General features: G+C 37.0%; 1 protein-coding gene across 1 annotated transcript in view; it reads left to right on the top strand.

Annotated features, from left to right (window-relative positions):
* LOC143223402 (uncharacterized) overlaps positions 1-19,869 on the top strand; it is a 48,364-nt gene that overhangs the window by 9,365 nt on the left and 19,130 nt on the right. The window lies entirely within an intron of this gene.

Below are 19,869 nucleotides of genomic sequence, written 5' to 3'. Positions count from 1 at the left end.
GATTTTCCAGCACATACAGTTTCCCACACATAAAGATTTAGAAATTATGATTTACCTTGATGACATAAAATGGTTTTTAACATCTACATATACATAACTGTTCAAAGCTTTTCATAGTGCTTATGTTGTATATGTTTCTTCAAGAGCTGATAGCTAAATATTACTGGCTTCCTACTGTAAATTAATGCAGTGTAATAATATTTTTTCATTGATTTATATGCATTTGTTATTGTGTTTGTGTGTGTGACTGAAGGATTTTCAGTTGTGTATATAAAGTGATACTTGAAGATACTGGTAGTTGGTGAAACTCCATTATTACAGAATTGAAAAAAAATGCAAAGTCAGTTGTATATTCCATAAATGCTTCATTTATTAAGGCATCACAGTTTCTTTAATAAGGGTATCTTCAGATAACAGGGTACCCCTTGATGTTTTTACTGGTGAAACCATGGTTGTTAATACATTAGTATTTCTGAAATGTACAATTATATTTGCTTTTTTTTTTCTCTCAATTCTGTATATGTCTGTATGGTTTTGGTTTCAGATTTAAATGTTTAAATGTAGTGTAAGATTTTGAAATGAATAAAAAATTAAACACAAATTAACTATAAAACAAACATTTACAATGCCATTAATCTCACTCTTTCTTTGGGGATTTGTGTGTATTTTATTTGGAGAGTTAGTGATTTCACACACTTTGTGCCAGGATTTTACTCTGAGATCTGCAATAAGCAATAATATAAAGTTACATGGTATAATAATCTTCATGAACTCATTGGTGCAAATGGTACAAAAATAAGTTGATAATTTGAAAGTTAAAGAGAAGAATGGTTATTGATTGCATAAACTGTTGAGGTTGCTTATTATAATATGTGTCTCTTTTAGCTGGTTTAGCCCTGGACTGTTGTCAGTTATACATGCTTTTTCATATTATGATGTTCTGGACAATGCTAAATCATTTGCAGTGTTAGAACTCTATGGGGAAAACCATATCTCTTTTTGTGATGATAATGAACCTTGGCCTACTGCAGTGTCTTTCAGTAGTGTGAGATAATAACCAGAAGACAGTGAACACATTCTTAAACCTCACCACTTAAAACTACTTTTCAAAAGAAATGGTACTATATTTTTATTCCACAGTTGGTAGTGTGTGTTAATAAGAAAGTCCAAACTGTAATTAATGCTGAAGGTGAAATGATGTTTTGCTTATTAAAAGCATGCTGTCCCAGTGTCTGCCCCTCGGTGTGGATTCCTGTACGTGGTGAGGGGACCTCCCAGGGAAGGTTCTGTTCTATCTGGTTACCTTCTCTGGGATCTAAACATCCACCCACGTGTTTGCCGTGCGTGGCGACCCGTGAAGGGAAGGAGAGGATCCTGGTGGTTGAGGGGTCCAACCCTAACACACCACTTTGGCCTCGAATTCCTGTAGACGGGCAGCCTTTGGGTGGCCCCCCTTGGGTCAATCGGCTGGTCCACTTGGGCTAGTGTCAACCAAGTACCAGTGTTGGAAGTTCTCAACGGATGTTGTGGACATTGTGCCTGATGCTGGTGTTTGGGTATAGTGCTCACGAAACCCTGGTGTTGCTGCATTGTCCTTGCGGGACTTTGTAGTGCGTCCCCTTGTAGGGCTCCATGGTGGGTGGGGTCAGTGGGTACCGAAAATTTTTCTTTTTCCTATGGATCCTCTAAAAAATTTAAATAAAATTGTAAAAAACAGTCAATGGGTAGCGACCACGCCTTGAATACTCAGAACAGCAATCTTCAACATCAGTAACACACGTACCTCATTTTCTTATATTACATTCTCTTTTGGAAAAACCTTTAGGGCAAATGTCCCCTTTTTTTATTCAAAAGGGACTAGATGGACTTGCTGGCTCTCCAAAGTCAGTAAAGAAACTTCGATCTGGTGACATATTGGTTGAAACATCCACATCCCAACACAGTGAACTCCTCTTGAATTCAAAGGCAATTGGGGATATACCTATTGAGGTTACACCCCATGCTACCTTGAATTCTTCACGAGGAGTTATTGTTGAAAGGGATTTGAAGAACGTTCCCGAGACAGAGATTCTCGCTGGTCTCTCCACTCAAGGAGTTTCTGCAGTGAGGCGCATCTCCACTCGCAAAGATGGAGTTACACTGCCAACATATACCCTCGTTTTAATATTTACTCCACCACGTGCACCTGCCACCATTAAGGCAGGTTATCTCATTTGCAGGGTTTGGCCATACATACCAAACCCTCTTCAATGTTTCCAATGTCAGAGATTTGGCCACTCAAAGACATCTTGTCGTGGTTCCCTGACATGTGCTCGTTGTGGAGGCAAGGACCACGATGCCTATGACTGTGACATGAACCCACATTGTGTAAACTGCAATGGTTCTCACCCCTCTTACTTTCATTCTTGCCCAAAATGGTTGGAGGAAAAAGAGGTGCAGCATTTGGAAACGACACATAACATTAATTATCCTGAGGCTCGGAAATTGCTGTCCACAACTCCATCTTGGACATATGCTGCTGCACTTCATTCCACAACTACAGTGGGAGTGCAGACAGATCTCTCTGTGCCTCCAAGAGAATCGTTTTCAAAACAAATGAAAAGCCTTTTGACCTCCATGGTTAAAAAGGTTGATGAATTGACTTCCACACCCATCTCTGTTCCTCCCATACGTTCCAACAAACCTCAAGATCCACGTCCTTCAGTTTCAAATACAGGCATTTCTTCTGATACATCTTTTTCTCTCACCACAAGAGACAAAACAATTATTCGTTCGCGTCCTCAGTCACTGGATTCCCCTTCTAATAACAAAAACCTGCCCACCCGACCCAGAGCAGGATCCATGAAGGTTGATAGACCTCCTCCGACTAAAGACAGTAAAGAAAAAAGACGTGGTCGTAAACCGAAGGTTTCTCCAGCCACTTCACCTACCCGTTCTTAAAAATGGCCACCTTGATACAATGGAACTGTCGAGGTTTACGTTCTAATCTGGATGATATCAAAACGCTGATTGCTTCCTACCATCCTGTTTGTCTTTCTTTACAAGAAACATTTTTCAAAACTGCTGATACTGTCTCCATTCGGCAGTTTTCTCTGTACAGAAATGACAGGTTGTGTGATGGTCGAGTACATGGAGGGGTGGCACTGTTGGTTGATCAACACGTGCCCACCCTGTCTTTGTCACTCAACACACCCTTGGAGGCTGTAGCCATCCGTGTTTCCTTGGGTCATACCATCACTGTTTGTTATCTGTACCTGTCCCCTGGAGAGACATATGATCAATCAGATCTTGATGCTCTCGTTGAACAATTGCCATCTCCATTTCTAATCCTAGGGGATTTTAATGGACATCATCCCCTTTGGGGAAGTGCTATTATTGATGGGAGGGGCTGATATGTAGAGCGGATGCTCTCTGATCACAATCTTTCTCTTTTCAATACTGGTTCTTCCACTTATTTTCATGCACCTAGTCAGTCCTTTACCACTATTGATCTCTCAGTTTGCTCCCCTTCATTATTCTCCCATTTTTCATGGAGGGTTGACAGTAATCCACTAGGCAGTGATCATTTTCCGATCCTTTTGAGAGAGACTGGCCGTGGTCGATGCCACTCTACCCGCGTGTCCCTGGTGGAAGCTGGATCAGGCAGACTGGTCCACTTTCACTGCTATCGCAGAACTTGATCCTGCCATCGTAAATCAGCCATCAATAGACGACTGTGTAGCAGCGGTAACTGACTGTATTACACATGCAGCTGCTCAGTGTATTCCTAAAACCTCGACACGTTTTCCACGATATCCTCGTCCGTGGTGGAATCCTGCTTGCCACTTAACACGGAAGGCTCAAAAGCGGGCCTGGGATACTTTTCGTAGATATCCCACACTTTCAAACCGGGTTGCTTTCCAACGAGCCCATGCACATGGTAGGTGGGTAAGACGTCAAAGCCAGAAAGAATCTTGGATTAAGTTCACAACCAGCATATCTTCTACCACCAGTTCCAAGATCATATGGGACAGGATTCGAAAGGTTAATGGGCACTACAATTCTGTCCCCCTGTCGATCTTACTCTCTGATGGTCAGGAGGTGACTGATGTTTGGAACATCGCTAACACTCTAGGTGAAAGCTTTTGCCGGGTATCTAGCACTTCTGCTTGTTCCTCCACCTTCCTCGCCATCAAGACTCGGGCAGAGCGTTCACCTCTTTCCTTTCGAACTGACTGTTTCTTTGACTATAATTGTCCCTTTACCCTGGTGGAACTGAAAATGGCCCTTCATTGGTCTGCCAGTACGTCTGTTGGACCTGATGATATTCATTATGACATGCTGCACCATCTATCTCCTGCTTCTCTTGATGTCCTTCTGATTTTTTTCAACCGGATCTGGCAGGATAATGTTTTTCCTGATGCCTGGCGCCAGGCTATTATTTTACCTTTCTCTAAGCCAGGGATAGATCCCAAGATTCCTTCAAACTACCGTCCAATTGCTTTGACGAGCTGTCTCTGTAAGACATTAGAAAGGATGGTTAATGCTCGTCTTGTTTGGTTCCTTGAATCAAACAACCTCCTCTCGCCCACCCAGTGTGGGTTCCGTCGACAGCACTCCACCACAGACCACCTAATTTGTCTTGAAACATCTATCAGAGAAGCCTTTCTCAACCGCCAACATCTTGTATCAATATTCTTTGACATAGAGAAGGCTTACGACACAACATGGAGGTATGACGTTTTGCGAGACCTCCATACATATGGGTTACGTGGCCATCTACCTATGTTTATAAAAAAATTTTAATGGACAGGAGATTCCAAGTTCGTGTGGGTTCGACACTTTCCCGTTCTTTGGTACAGGAACTTGGAGTCCCTCAAGGCTGTGTATTGAGTGTCACACTCTTCAGTATAAAGATAAATGCCATCACTGAACAACTCCCTCTCACTGTTGCGAATGGGCTGTATGTCGACGACTTTCACATCTCATGTCAGTCGTCAAACATGAGATATATTGAGCGGCAACTACAAACCGCCCTCAATTGTGTATGGAAGTGGACTCTGGCGAACGGCTTTAATTTCTCTCCAAAACTGTATGCATGCACTTTTGCCGTCGACGGGGTATTCACCCTGATCCTCAACTTCATATCGGTGAAATTTTGCTGCCAGTGATCCCGGAGACCAAGTTCTTGGGGCTTATCTTTGATCGTAAACTGACCTTTATACTACACTTAAAGCAGCTTCGGGTCAAATGCACAAGAGCACTGAACATCCTCCGTGTTCTCTCTTCTACCAGTTGGGGGGCAGATCGCTGTTTAATGTTAAAGGTATATCGTGCTCTTACTAGATCGAAACTCGATTATGGATCAATGGTCTATGGCTCTGCCAGACCCTCGGCCTTAAAGATGCTCGACCCCATTCATCACCAAGGACTTCGACTCTGCACTGGGGCTTTCCGTACCTCTCCAGTTCAAAGTATATACATTGAATCTCATGAACCTTCTCTACACCTACGCCGTTTGCAACTATCTTTACAATATACTTCGAAACTTCATTCCTTACCAAAGCATCCCACCTGGAAATGTGTTTTCCTTCCTCGGTGGGCAGTACTTTTTCAGAACAGACGATCTGTCATTGCTCCGTTTGGCCTTCGCATCCGGGTGCAATTGGATGAATTGGGTCTGTCCTTGGATAACATTGCAGATTCCACAGGTTGGCCTATCCCACCATGGCTTATTACAGCCCCCAAATGTGACCTTTCTTTCAGTCACCTAAAAAAGGCAGATACTCCAGATTAGAAGTACCGTCTTTTATTCAATGAATATCTTTCAAACAATCATTCAGTTCCCATTTATAAAGATGGTTCCAAATCAGGTAATTCAGTGGGCTCTGGTATGGTTTGCTATGGGTCAGTAGTTGTGCGCAGAATCCCTTCTACAGCTTCTGTGTTCACTGCTGAACTGTATGCCATATCTCTTGCCCTGGATCATATTGAAGCTGAGCAGTACTCCAACTGCACTATTTATACTGACTCGCTTAGTTCTATACTGGCCCTGAAATTGCTACACGTTAGCTCACACCCTGTTCTCGCTGATATTCAAAACCAACTGGCCCATTTCTCATTAACTGCTACTTCTATCCAGTTTTTCTGGATACCATGGGTGAATACCAGGCCATGTTGGTATTCGCAGGAACGAGCTGCGACTAGGTGTAAACATTGGTTTTATGTTTTTTCTGTTTTTCACTGATGTTTTGTTTTACCTTCATTTCCTTTTCTGTATTTTACTACATTTAATTTATTTTTACTTTTTTACCGGACGTTTGGCGCAGATAGCCTAGCTGCTTTGTGCCGTAAAACACTAAATCAATCAATCAATCAATCGTGTATTACACATGTAAACATGTTTGTTTGTTTTGGATTTTCGCGCAAATATACACAAGTGCGATCCCACCTAGCAGTCTCTAATTTTGGTTTGATAGACTTAAGGAGAGGCAACTGGTCAACAGCACCCACCGCCAAATCTTGGGTTCCTCTGACTGAATATCGGAATTTCACTAGAACATTTTGGACTTCTCATCGACCCCGAAACTTTTAAACGAGATCTTATGACAATAGGACTCGAACTATGGACTCTGGTTGGAATTTGAAATTTGGAGGCGATAACCGAATAGACTTTTATCATGCAAATTTAGCATTTCCAGAAGGAGGGCTTTAGTTTGGTTTAGGTTTGATTGTAGTAAAGCGCAAAAATACACAAGTATCGAAACCCGATTTTTAGTAGCTTACACCTGCAGACTTGTCGATGAGACATTGGGGAAGGGGGTAAAATGGTTGAGGACTGCAAGACAAAGGTAAATATTAATAAGCTGGTAAAGAAATATTAAAATAAAACGTTGCTCAGTCTTACTTAGGAATGTTCTGAGTAAACACGTAGTAATTCTCCCAAAATATAAACCATTTGATTATTCTTATAAATCATTGTTTGATTTATATTAGCATAATGTGCTTCCTCACTCAACAAGGCCCGGCATGGCCAGGTGGGTTAAGGCGTTCGAATCCCCGTCGCAAACATGCTCGCCCTTTCAGCCGTAGGATGTTATAATGTTACGGACAGTCCCACTATTCGTTGGTAAAATAGTAGTCCAAGAGTTGGCGATGGGTGGTGATGACTAGCTGCCTTGCCTTTAGTCTTACACTGCTAAATTAGGGACGACTATCAGAGATAGCTCTCGTGTAACTTTGCGCGAAATTAAAAAAAAAAAAAGCAACAAACAAACTAAATGATTCAGGAGGAAAAAGAACCTCGTAACTTTATAATAGTTTTTAAATTACATTTTCTTTACTTATGAAACTATGCAATCAAGTGATCCAAATCAAGGCGACTAATTCACAATAGTTTTGAAACTATATAATCAATAAACCTAGAAAATAAAGATGCGCACTAATTTAGAGCAATGTGATTGAAATTATGCGCTTCGGCATAACATAAATTCCTTATGTAATGCTCATTGGTGGCTCAACGGTACAACAGAGTGTTTCGATACTCACAGTGAGCATATCAGAGATAACCTATTGTGTGGTTTTGTGTTTAATTAACACATCCACACGCAGTATAATACGTACCAATTCTCCTCTTTTTTGTATCTGATCTTTCTTTCGATAGGTAGTAACTTATACAAAGTTAATTGGATTTTATGAAAGTATTGGGCTTAACAGACAACAACTAAAATCAGGTGTGGGGTAACGTATATATGTGTGTGTGTGTGTGTGTGTGACATTCAATATTTACTTCCACGTACGTATCACCTCTAAATACTCGATTGAGTAATGTGTGTGTTTCACTTTGTGTTTCCTCCCAACTGGAGCTACTGTAGTACTATTCTGAGTCAGTAATACGTTAGTATACTATCATATAAACCGTGATTAAATCCTGCAGTTCTACGTTATTATGGAACTACGAGTTAGTAATGCGTTAGTTTATTATTATATAAACTGTGATTAGACCCTTCAGTTCCACGTTACATGTGCTTGATTGATTCCAAAAAGGGGATACGCCACCATATGATTTTCTGTTTGCGCGACTCTGATGTTTCTTCAGTTACGGTAAAAAGTGTATAATAGGCCACATTTTTTTTACCACATGAAAGTATAAGTACACTTAATTATCAGTGCATATGATGATGCCTTCAAACAACCTCAGGAAACAACCTTTTACTTTCTTGCCATCGTTACAATTCTCAATGAAGGCAATATTTTAAACATATTTTTTCCCAGGGTCAGTCTGTAACATTGGACAGAGTTATTGGTGATGGTGACTGTCCACCTTGATAATGTTTTTAATTTTTTAATGGCCATTAATCTTTTTAATCTCATTTAAGTGTTGCATATTTATTCATTACACCTTTTTAATTGTGGTTCCTTTTTTACAGTTTTAATCTCTCTCCTTCAATTTGACATTGGACAATGGCCAGAACATTAAATAACTCGACACCAGGACTGGAAAGGCCAACTTCAGGTGACGAACGCTACTGTTTGAACTACTCGTTAGTCGTCCTGGCGAGTTGTTATTATACTTTTGCTGCATATCATTTCACACTTTTACTACTTAGCTTTTTAGTACTGACCATATTGACTCATAACCCGGAACCAGGACTGGAAAAACCAACTTCAGGTGACTGATGGTGGTTTTTATACTTACCTGTTAGTCTTTCTGGCGGGTTATGATCATTACCATTCTGCTACAGGTAGTTCTTTACAACTTTGTTGACTGGATGTCAATATTGGTTTTTACGCCATTTTCTGTTTTAATTGCCGTTTTGCTTTTATCTTCAATTACTTTTACAAATATTACTCCATTTACTTGACTTTTATATTTTTACTGGACATTTGGCTACTCATTATTACGATTTTGCGGAGTGTCTTTTAAAACTTATTCTTTTACATTTTGATACTGGTTGCTATGACACATAACCCGGAACCAGGACTGGAAAGACCAACTTCAGGTGACTGACGGTGGTTCTTGAACTTACCTGTTAGTCTTCCGGGCAGGTTATGATCATTACCTTTTTGCTAGAGTAAATACCTTACAACTTCTTATACTCTGCCTTCTATCTTAACATTGTAGACTAGGTGTCAACATTGGTTTTATACTTTTTTGTTTTACCTTCATTTCCATTTATGTCTATTACTACATTTATTTATTTATTTTTTATTTTATTTTTTTTTACATTTTTACCGAATGTCTGGCACAGATAACCTCCCTGCTTTGTGCCATAAAACACTAAATCAATCAATCAACGCAGTGTCTGTTTCTAGTAGTTTAGTATAGATAAGAATGATTTTCTGAAGCCATGTTTCTCATTTTGGAGCTGTTATATATCTCAAGTTTCATGTTGAATAAGCAGATGTTATTTACCTTTTTTATCACCCAAGTGGAAAGATAAACTTGAAGGACATGGTATAGTAGGTTTAGTTTATAGTTGAAACAGGTTTTACTTCTAATCTCAGACTATGGATGGAAGTTCTGATTCTTGCTTTTCTTAGAAAGCCTCACTTATATTTAATTCACTTGTGTATTAGTCTAATCTTTGTCATATTCAAATTGAAGATATCAGAGGTATGTTGGTCTTACTGTAATTAAAATACACAATGTTATCACTTATGTTTTAAGTCTATGACGTGAATTTCAATGAAAGTAACGTACTTTGAAAGAACTTAAATCAGTTGGCCATTTTGCAATGCTGTAATAACTATTGATCTGTAGCTACTATGGGGTTCAAGACAAAATATGGGGTCTCTCATAGTATTCAACAAGAAAAATGAAAATTAATAATTGTAAGTTATTTTCTTACTAGCAAACCTATCTATCCCTTTAAATTCACAGATTTTGAACGAGTAGGAAAAAACTGGAACATTGTTACATACACAAAAACAAACTAGTTTGAAAACCAGAAGTGTTTTCTTCCTAATTTCAAGGGAAGATGTTTCATTACAAAAACAAAAATCGGGAGACCTGTACATGTCAGTGAGATCCACATAGTAGATCAACTTTACCATGAAGTGTGGAGAGGGTGGGGTGACAATGTTTTAATCTTAATTAATAATATAATTTGTGAGTAATTTCCTTTTTCTTCATCTCTTTTTATACCCCACTGATTGCAATGGTTTGCATTCAGACTATTAACCCTAAATTGTCTTTTTTGGGGGGGGGGACGCTTTCAAGACGTAGGAGAGTACGTCACTGGCACATACTGCATTTTGAAACGGGATTATCGGTTTATGGAATCACCATAGAACGCCGTTGTAAGTTAGTTAGTTTGTTTTTGGTTTTTCAGTTTCGACTTTAAGAATTACAGTTCTTGCAGAAAAAGTGGTTCTAGTCGCCTGGTTTTGCTTGGATTTGTAGCAACGAAGATTTCTCGAGATATTTTGTTTCTTTATACGGATAATGAAGCAACGTTGTGCAATGGCGGATTGAAGGTTATGTGTGGGCTCAGGGGCTACTAATTTTGTGGACCCTGCATCCCATGTAATTTTACATAGAATAAAATTATCCGTGGGTTCCCATTAAGACCATGGACGCTGGGACTAAGCCCCCTCTAGCCCGTTCCCAAGTACACTAATGATAGGAACATTTTCAGTTAATTAGATTGCATGAAGAATCACGTGCAAATTATTACAAGATTGACATCAGTTTGAGAGCAGTAAACAAACGAAGAGTTTACATCTGGTATACGTTTGATTAATGCCAACATGATTTATTTAGCAAGTAAAAATGAAACGGAGAACGATTTAAATTTGAAACGACCAATCTTTATCTTGTTAGAAGTCACGTTTAATCTAAGCCATATGTGTCTGTGTGTACATATATATTCTTTAAGAATGGAAACTAGTCAAAGTAAAGGCAAAGAAGTGGGATGTTGTGTTGAAAGCCCAGTTGATGCAAGATGTACTTAAATGGTTTGTTCGTCAGGTCTGTGCAGATAAATGAAACTATAGCGCCTAGTGTATACGTAAAAACTATGATAAAGATTATGTATCTACTGATTGGTGTTTTTCCATGCAAGTCGGCCATAGAGGTTACAAATTACTTTTTTTTTGTTATTTTGTATTACTCCAGTGCTTATATTAGTGTTTTTTATATATACATATTTTTTTTTTTAAACACAAAGATACTGTGAATTACATGAACTGTGACCATGGATCGAAATATTTCATTTCCGAGGAATTTAACTTTGCTTCAGGAATTTCATCTTTCTAGTTGGGTTTCCCGATCTGGAATTTATGGATTAAATTTTAAAAAAAAAGCAAAATGTAGCTTTATGTGAGGTAATATAATCTTTACAATATCTTTCTATCGAGTGAATGTAATTTTGTTTCATTATTTCTATCCCTGTAATCCTATCGCTTACCCGTATATTTAGCGAAAGAGAAAGCAATAAATCTTTTCTTTACATGTTTGTAGGAAACTATGGCTACGTTTTCTTGTTTGGATTTGTTCTGGATGTGTAAGATTGCCTTTTTTATTTCTTTTGTACCTCTACGTCTAGAAAGAGCTACATTCATAGCTTTTGGAATATGTTTGCTTAAGATCCTTTGGTATCCAGTAGTTAGGTATACAGATAACCTCATTGTATGTATGTAAAAATGGCTCGTTTGGGTTGAGAAAATTTTTTTACGTAGAGGAGCGAACAACGTTTCGTCCTTCTTCGGTCATCGTCAGGTTCACAAAGAAAGAAAGAGGTAACTGACCGGAAGCTGACCACAAGTGGGTTTTCTCGACATCACTGATTAGATAACTTCATTGATATGTTTTCTGCTTCATTGCTAGAACATACCCCTATTGATACTCTTACCGCAGTTCTTTACGGTTTGATACGAAACAGTTGTGGTCGCTTGAGTAACTACTTCCTTCGTTTATTTATTTATTTTTTTTATAAAGCTCCGTCTGAAAGTAAAATACGCCACTACCGTTAACGACTGCGCAATAAATAAATCTGACACTTCGCGAATAGCTCATATATAAATATATCACGAGAAGTAACAGATAAGTAACACGAGATAATTACTTACAACTGGGCTTTAATGATCGGGGTACTCGCCCCGCAATCTGCTAGCCGCGAATTCGAATCCCGTCACCGAACATGCGCTTTTTTCATCCACGGAGCATTATAGTGACGGACAATGACATTGTTCGATTACAGTAGTTCAGAAGTTGGCACTGAGTGATGTATGAAACGCACATAACATTCCCAGGTCTTGAAAGACCCAATTCCGATGCCAAGAAAGAGATTTTGCTATGAAATGTGCACGCACATGCTCACTAAATGCACTGCGATACTACGAACGTGCGTGTGTTTTCACAATGGACTGTAAGCTTGCTCCACTCACGAGACAGAAGTGCACTTCGGAGAGTGGATACAACTTGATGTGTATTTTTGTTAACGGTGACCTCTTGTTATTACATGTATGCACTTAACCACTCATATAAAGCTTTCCTTGTGTATTAATGATAAAACTGTGTATGATTATTTTAATGTTACAAACTTCAGAGTTTATAGTTGTTGTGATGACCTAAATTTCATCACAGCTTGTCATACGTAACCGTAAACTTTGCTTATATATATATATATATATACTCTCAGTAAAACTAACACCGCTAAAAACCGGGTTACGATACCTGTGGTGACCAAAGCATAGATAGCCCATTATGAATAACTACAAACAAACAAGGAAATTATAAAAGTGTTAAATAAAGCGTATTTATCGGATCAAAAGCCCATAGTATTAGTATTAAACCATACATTTCAATTATAACATAAATTCCCGCCCCCTCAATGTTTTTGCTTGCATGCATAGTGTTTGATGAAACAGAAAATGATTAGATGTGACACGAAATGTGTGAGAAATTCTGCGGTATCCAGTTATAGGAGGGAAAGAATGTTACAATTACCAAAACCAAAGCCAAACTCGACAAGACAAGAACTATATATATATACTCGCATGTTATGAATTTCACCCGCCTCCCAGGTTCGGTCCTGAAGCCACCGATAGGGAAAGTAGAACGACACGCGAGGTATGTACGTATGTCATCCCGCTAAGCCTTTAAAGGAACTGAAAACGGAATCTTCGGTTTTAATTTTGTGGAGAGTTGAAAGTAGTAGTTCGGTTCGTTTTCGACGAGTAGTTGAATAATTTTATTAAACAAAGGAGTGTGGTTAAATGGAAAACCAAAACACATTCATCTTAGTTTACAGATATCTTTATGCTACTTGAACAATAAGTTTATTTCCAGACTTTAGACGGAAACTTTACCCTGAAGCTGTTAGGCGTATTCTTAGCTCTTGTGTAAATAAACGAAAACTTGGCACTTCTCGCTTCCCTCAATATCCGGTCCTCAACACTCCTACATGCGCTTATTGAAGTTGGTTAAAAAGAAAAAAGAAAACGTGGCTGAAGCGTTTCAGTTAGTTCGACGTAACGGTGCCGTTTAAAAATGACCACAGTACACATTTTAAAATTATAATATCTCTCCCTTTCTTACTGTTAGAATGTTGAAGTCCCTAACGTCTTTTTTGTTTGTCGAATGTAGGACATTAGAAAACACCAAGTGTTTATTTTTCACTCGTGTGCGCAGAACGAATAATATTATAAAAAAAAACTGAAAGGACGTTTAGATCTTAGTGAAGGACAAACTAAATAAAAGGTTGAAATAATTTAGAAACTATCGGCTGTTGGAAATGGTTATGTTTCCGGATATCTAATGACTACCATCTAAATAACAAATCTAAAAATGGTATCGTGTGAAGACTTCCCAGTTACTCCGATGTTCGTTGTAAAAGTTTTGTTGAATTGATTTTGCTAAAAACGTTGGCATTCTTTTTTAGAATGGTTGTTCTTAGTGGTGCGTACGTGGTCGTTGCGTCTAACTAAATTATGCTAAGCCTAACTACTGTGTAGTGTTTTTTAATCTAAGGGCTATTTGATGAGAAGCTTCTTCGAAAATCTACACACGGACCTTGGTGAGAACTCAGTGAGACGTGTTTTTAACCCTATAATACACTTTGGTAGCCAGAAAATCGCCTGTGCTGTACATCATTTCTCTAGGGTCTAATATAGATCATAATGTTAGGGTAATCCAATAGATGTTTTTGAGTTATCTTCACAGATGTCGAAAGACACGTTACAGTTCGTGCCTTAGCTATTAAGATATATATATGATCTGCTTCTGCACTCCTTTTAAACTGAGACTGGCCGTTTTGCTAGAATATCAGTGTGTACCGACTTTTTAAATATTTTCTCCCCCCACTTACATCCTGCCAATCTATTTATTGGATTGAACATATTTCGAGATATATACCACTGACGCGGGCCAAGAGCTGAAGAAGTAAGAATTTTTTAAATGTCCCCTAATTTCTAGTACTCGCGTACCTATGTAGTTTGTGATGACCCCTCTTCCCTACGAGCGAGTGAATCTGCAAGGACACATGTTGAACACGTGCTTTGAAGCTTCAAGTAACGATACTCTTCTCAACTGTTCATCTATCTTTTAAATAGTGTTGGTCACAGAATTGTGGTTAAGGAGAGACTGTTCCTCTGAAGTATCTTAGACGTATTAATTATATTTTCAGCTTTTATATATAATCAACTCGTTTTGTGTCGTTTAATAAAAAATAAAATGTTTATAAACGCTGTTACGTTTGATTTTGATTTGTTTAAAAGACACTTGTTAAAAATTAGATACGTTTCACCTTTTTAATTTGTTGTCCCCTCTTAAAAATTTCTGCTACTCTCAGAATGAAAAATTTGGCTACGCCACTTGTAGTTTTGGTAATAGTAATGCGACATATTTAGTTTTATTTATTTTTTTACTAGACAGCTGTAATATTGTATGGACAAAATGCAATTTTCGTAACTCTGCCAAAAAAGGATCGATATTCATTTCATTGCAAGTTATATTGTTAGACAGAATTACAGATTTCAAATCAGAGATGCGCAGAAAAAGTATTTTAAATCTTTTCTAGTTTGTAACAGTGAAACATTTAAGACAAGCACATTCGTAGTTATTGGTATGGTAGATATACGAGTTCAGTGGTTCTTAACCTGGGGGTCGGTTAAAGTTTCTCGGGGGTCACGAAAGGCTTGGGAATTATTGGGGAAATCACGAAGCAGTTTGTAGAGTTTGTAGTAAGTGCCTGTTGTAACTGCCCACTATTGAGAAACACGCTGAAGTGCGGCAGTTGAACCGCGTCGAGATGCTTGTTGCGCAACCACCTGTCTAATTTTGAGTAAAAATTTTCATATATTACAACGTTTTGAATTGCCTAATTTTTTAACTATATAATATTAATACATCAAACTTAAAATTTAAATATCAAAGTTTCCATCCTATTTAGTATATTTTCTCATTATATATATACATTATATCAACCCTCACACTCAGTGAATAAGTAGGTTTTGTATGATGTTCAGTAATTCCATGGATTTTGCATTTGTTTAGCACTTGTAGCATTTCTCAAGGTCATTTATTTGTAACATTTTCAATAAATTAGGATCTTTATATAGTTTTGTTTTATTCTACCTTTGTGCAAAGTTCACCATTACAAAAATTATTATAGGGGTCACGATAATACCCTGGAGAGTCTCAGGGGGTAAGACGATGGAAAAGGTTAAGAACCACTGTGTAACTAGTTTATTTGTGCGTAGTTTTTCAGAAGCAAATAAATATACGTACACTTCTAAAGAAATTAAAAATGTAACATATTTTAAATATTTGTAGTTTTTAAGTGCCAACCGAAATTTTGCCATGGTTATTATGGTCGTAGGTGTTTGTTCAGATGTCAAAATCTCGATCATAGGCTGCAATAACTGATTTTGTTTAAAGGACTTATATGCCACAGTCCCTTTTTAAACAGAAATACGGAAGATGGGGTAATTCCAATGAAACATATATACTGTATTATGTTCAATCAGTGTAATCTCTGCCTCAAGATATAGGGTCAAGATACCAAAGTCTCTTATGACAGTGGTGGAATAAACCCAACAAATTAACACTAATTAAGAAAACTCATACTGCAATGAAACCGATTTCTATGTGAAATATATCTTAACCCTACTATTTAGGCCTTACTGGGGTGCCAAATGCTCCGATAAGGGTGTATGTGAAAAAAGAAAAGAAAGAATGGGGGTAGGAGTTTGGTATGCGAATATTACCAATCACACTCCTTTCGTAGTGTATATGTGTGTACATACACACACACTTGCACACAACGTTTTAAAATTTCGTTGTTTTATTAACATTCAACCTGACATCATATATACTAAATCCCGCGTGAGGTACAACTTTGTGTTGCTGTTTCCAACGTAGAGTTTTGTAGAAAACGCGTCGTTTGTAATAAATTAGCTGCAGAAAGTAAATTGGGTTCACAGTTTGACGGTTTTCAGGCACATCTAATCCTGAAGAGGTTAAGACTCGCGAGTATCTTGTTTTCTTCTGTCTGCTGGCTGTTCGTGATTGGTTTAACGTTTGTTTTGAAATAGTTTATTTTTATTTGTTATTCATTATTCTCTTTATTTCTACGGGAAATTCGTACATTATACCATGAACATAAATATGCTCTACCCTGCTGCCATTAGTGATACCTATACAACTTTTGTTTTAGCCTTTTAAAGTATGATGTAACCCACGTGTATGAAATTGTGTCAACACGAATAAAGGATATTCCTCGTCACACTTCTCAAAATTTATTAGTTTTTGGTGTCAGAACGAACGGTATTCCTCGTCACACTTCCTTGTTTATCCGTTTTAGGTATCAGAACAAATTACATTCCTCGTCAGTCACAAAGTTTATCAGTTCAAGGTGTCAGGTAAAGAATGAGAAATATTTAAAAGTTTTTTTGTTTTTTGTTTTGGTATTGCTAGAATGATCCTTCACACTGTGAAAGTTGTTTATCTTCCAAAGTGGCAGTGAAAAAGTAAACTTGCTGAAAAGGAAATTTAGGTAGAGAAGTCTCTACTCAATTGAAGACTTGTGGAGTACGCCTGCATTAGAAATTTTTGGACGACGTTTCGAAACGCTAGCATAGATCTTCATTAGTCATGCATTAGTATCTCAAAACGTTATTTACAAATTTCGAAGATGGATGGGGTTCACGGAAGTTTCCAATCAGGTTAACAAATTGCTTTATTAACAACGTGTCTTGATGCTTTATATATATATATATAATTTTTTTTTACCTAACCGCTACAAATCACGACACCTTTTTTTCCACAACCAGGTCGTGTAAACTGTACGTTGTTGCGGACATAATGTAACTGTGTGCTATGTTTATCCTTGAGTTTGTGTCAATTCAAGGTACATAAATAACTTTAATAATTTAAAAAATAGATACTAAAAATACTAAAAGTTGTGGTGCAGCAGACAAGCAACAACACTAATCTAGGGATTAGTCGTACAGAGCATGCTCGAATCTGATCCACCACAGTCCAGTTCGTACATTTGCAGTTGAAACCGAAGCTTGTGCATGCTTCTGGTAAGATTTCAAGAGTAACAGTCTCTTCTAGGAGATAAACTGTATCTCATTTTTGAATACTCGTTAAAAACAGTGCTTTTCAAGAAGGCTTAACAAATCGCTCGGTTTCACACTGGGAGAGCTAGTAGCTTACGTCGACCTTCGATTTAGAGGCTAAATCAGTTTCGATGAATTGCTTAGGTGTTTTTGTTTACATTTGTATTCCTCATCTGGTATTTTAAAATATTCGAAAAATAAATTTTAAAATGTTGATAAGCGTATATGAGTTATAGATTAGTATGATTATTTCAACGTATTGTTTTATGTTGTAGCGTAACTTTATATTTTTGTATTTTTAAGGAATGAAATTTGATATCACGCACACGTACTCTTTTACAGTCATGTTTGCTTGTTAATTTATTTCATGAGACGGACTGTTAGCGTAAATGTTTATATTCTGTTAACAAAATATATTACCACTGAAACGTGTTTTAATTAATGATAACTTCTTATTAAGAGTGGGCCAATTAATAGACAACAACAAAAAAAGAACTTGTAAGTGCCAGTTCTGTAATACCGCTAATAGGAAGTACATAATGCCGTTAATCAATACACAAGAAAACTTAAACTGATTTCGTATGCGTTGTCTTGTATTTTTGGTATATCTAAAAAAACCAAAAAAAAACACAACAGTATTTAGAATTTACTTTGGCTGATATCTCGAGTTTCATGTAACAAGATTTCACATTACTGTATCTGAGTTAACGAAGATCAGTTGAAAATACAAGTTGCTATTAGAGAAATAATTATTCCTAAAACTATAAAACTCATGATAAAGCAAATATATGTTGTTTTTAAATTATGTAATTTGTTCCAAATGATAGGATACTTTACGGAAAGCTAAACTTTTGTGAATATAAGTTCTCACAAAGGTAGTAATAGGTTAGCACTACTTTTTTTTTTCTGGGCTGTAGCAACTGTCTGCTTTTAAATAGACATTTAAGACCTTCTGATATTTGTGTGAAAGTAAAACGTTAAGGTTAATTGTATTAACTTTAAGTCTTGATTTTGGCTTTTCGATATTAAAAGCATGCAGATCTTGAACGTGTGGCGTTATCTTTCATTACATATATTAACTATCATTCAAAACTGAACATAACACAAACTTGAGAGGTCTGTGAAAAATGTTTTTCAAGATGTCGTTATAAAAGCATCTATTATTTGTAATGTTCCACTTCATTACATTAAAATGGAAATTAAAACAGGGTGTTTATACAAAAAAATTAAGTATTGCCTTAAGTATTCATCAGCTTAGTTCTATTAATTTATTATTTTTGAATTGATTTGTATCAGTTGTACTGCAAGACGAGAAACGGGGCACATTTGAGGCTAGGATTGTTATTGAAGTTGGGCTTCTAGGTTAAAGGATGGAATGAGAACAGAACACAATTTAAGTTTAGAACATTCAATAAAATATGAGGACATTAATATTAATAGTTTCATGTTATATCTGGTCAAGAAATTTTGAAATGGTTGACTGTAATCAGCATTCTTGGGTTATGAACTACATTTAGAGGTAAGATTAGTCACCACCTAGGTAGAATAATTAATAGATTATTCAGTTTCTTAAATATTAGCAATAATCGAAACACTGCTCACCACTAACATTTTGTTTTTATTTTTGGGAAAACTGGTAAAAAAAATTAGTTTTGAGAACAGAAAATGAGCCATTTATTATTAAGTATGAAAAATTGTTTTTTGTCTCTTCAGTTTAATTATCAGATTATCTGAAATTACTTCAGCGTGTTTCTGTACAGCTTTGTAGCAGTATGAAGTTGTTTAAAGTTACTACCACTATCTGTTTGGAGATACTTCTTTCAGTTCAAAGTGTATAGTGTGACTACCATGCCTGTCAAGAAAAAAAAAAAAAATCACCAGTGGGTGTCACAGTGTATGAAGAATTTAAAAACCACAAATGAGACTAAATTCTGATATTTCAGAAGATGTGCTCTCCCACATCACCCTAATAAACAGGCTGTTGCTATCCACTTATTGTCACTTAAAGCCTGTGTATTATTAGTGGAATACTGAAATGTGAATAAAATGGGTAAATTTTCTATGTTGAGTATTTTTCCAATTTTAATTTGTGATTAGACATAAAGGTATAGAGACTTGAATGTTATTTAAGCTTTATTGCTCAGTATATACTTTCAAGTAATCACTGAAACATTCTATAATAAACTGCTGCCTTAGGAAAGTGACATCAGCTCCTCTGTTGGCTTAATATAGAATTCAGAAACTTTGCAAACTTCATTGACTCTAAGCATAGGAATTTACAAGGTCTTATGGAAAGTCTATGTATAAATGAGTTAGAAAATT

The sequence above is a fragment of the Tachypleus tridentatus genome, chromosome 1 (assembly GCF_004210375.1).
Source record: "Tachypleus tridentatus isolate NWPU-2018 chromosome 1, ASM421037v1, whole genome shotgun sequence".
NCBI classification, from domain to species: Eukaryota; Metazoa; Arthropoda; class Merostomata; order Xiphosura; family Limulidae; genus Tachypleus; species Tachypleus tridentatus.
Note: the sequence above shows the minus strand (reverse complement) of the source record. Positions and strands in the feature narration are given on the sequence as shown.